The following is a 2,330-nucleotide window of genomic DNA, read 5'->3' on the forward strand; positions in this document are numbered from 1 at the left end:
AGACAGTATAGTGATGGTACAAAGACAGACACATAGATCAGTAGAACAGAATAGACCCACAACTATATGGTCAAGTAATCTCTGACCAAGCAGGAAATAATATTCAGTGGAAAGAGATAGTCTCTTCAACAAATGTTGTGTGGAAAACTGGACAGTAACATGCAGAAGAATGAAACTGGACCACTTTTTTACACCATACAGAAACTAAATTCAAAATAGATTAAAGACCTAAATGTGAGAAGGAAATCATCAAAATCCTAGAGAGGAACACAGGCAGTAACCTCTTTGACTGCAGTAACTCCTTACTAGATATGTTGCTGGAGGCAAAGGAAACAAAATAAAAAATGAACTGTAGGGACTTCATCAAGATAAAATACTTCTGCACAGCAGAAGAAATCATCAACAAAACTAAAAGGCAGCCTACAAAATGGGAGAAGAATTTGCAAATGACATATCTGATAGAAGGTTAGTATACGAAATCTATAAAGAACTTATCAAACTCAACCCAAAAAAACACAAATAAGCCACTTAAGAAATGGGCAGAAGACATGAATAGACATTTTTCCAAAGAAGACTTCTAGATGGTTAACGTACACATGAAAAAATGCTCAGCATCACTCATCTTCAGGGAAATACAAACCAAATCACAATGTGATACCACCTCACACAGGTCAGAATGGCTAAAATTAACAACACAAGGAACAACAAGTGTTGATAAGGATGTGGAGAAAGGGTCACCCTCTTGCACTGCTGGTGGGAATGCTAACTGGTACAACCACTCTGGGAAACAGTATGGAGTTTCCTCAAAAAGTCAAAAATAGAACTACCCTACAATCCAGCAATGGCACTACTATGTATTTGCCTAAAAAGTACAAAAATACAGATTCAAAGGGCTACATGCACCCCGATGTTTATAGAAGCATTATCAACAATAGCCAAAATGTAGAAAGAGCCCAAATGCCCACTGACTGATGAATGGGTAAAGAAGAGGTGATAGATATAGATAGATAGATAGATAGATAGATAGATAGATAGATATGCATTGAAATGTTACTCAGCAATCAAAAAGAATGAAATCTTTCTCTTTGCAATGACTTGAATGGAGCTGGAGGGTATTGTGGTAAGCAAAATATGTTAGTCAGAGAAAGACAAATAGCATATGATTTCACTCATATACGGAATTTAAGAAACAAAACAGGTGAACATAAGGGGGGGAGTGAGAGGGAAACAAAACATAAGAGACTTTTAATGATAGAGAATAAATTGAGGGTTGATGGAGGGAGGTGGGTGGGGGATGGGCTAGATGGGTGATGAGTATTAAGGACAGTTGTTATGATGAGCACTTGGTGTTGTATGTAAGTGATCAATCACTGAATTCCACTCCTGAAACCAGTATTTGCACTGTATGTTAACTAACTAGAATTTAAATAAAAATTTGAAAATAAAGGCACCTGCATGACTCAGTTGGTAAACATGTATCTCTTGATTTTGGCTCAGGTCACGATCCCACAGTCATGAGATCCAGTCTCACGTTGGGCTCCATGCTGGGCATAAAGCCTGCTTGAGATTCTCTCTCCCCCTCTCTCTCTCCCCCCTCCCCCATTTGTGCTTTCTCAAAACAATATTTGAAATGAAAAAAAATAAATATAAGATGACTAAAAGCTATTATATAATGAAAATAAGTAATTCTTTCCTGATTTTACACACAGTCTAAGCCAAAAAACTGTTTTATTTTCTGATTCTTTTTCCAGTTAGCTGAGGGTGAAGTTGGAGTCTTCAGCTGACTATTCTGGGTCATGTCAATTTGAGAAAAAAAAATCTTCATATTTATATTAATTTAATTATCTTATAATACATAATAACTCAACAACTATTTGTTAGATTTCCTTTTGCTAATTGATGATTATAGAAAGGATGAAGTGCTCCAAAGGTCTTATGCTGACTAACCATGAAGATTAGTGTAGTTTTCTGAACAAAGAATAAACAAGTTCTGAAGGTAAAGAGTAGTCAGAGAGTGAAAGAGACATGTCTTACCTTGATTTATGGAAAGTTAAAAAGGTTTGTCTCTGTTGATTAACACCTTCCCTTAAGTGATTTTGGAAACAGTTTTCAAATAATGCTGTAATCTTTTTAGCATGACACTGAAATAGAAAATTCTAAATCAAAGAATCATGAACTCTGTTGAACACTGTTTAATTGGTTTCTCTTAAACATCTATTAAAAAGAAAAAAAAATGGCTTAATGGCCAAATCCTTCTTAGTCCTACCATGTTCCTAACCAAGATGCTAATCAAATGCTAGATTTTCTTTCTTTTCTGAAATCAAAATATG

The sequence above is a fragment of the Lynx canadensis genome, chromosome X (assembly GCF_007474595.2).
Source record: "Lynx canadensis isolate LIC74 chromosome X, mLynCan4.pri.v2, whole genome shotgun sequence".
In the NCBI taxonomy this organism is placed as follows: Eukaryota; Metazoa; Chordata; class Mammalia; order Carnivora; family Felidae; genus Lynx; species Lynx canadensis.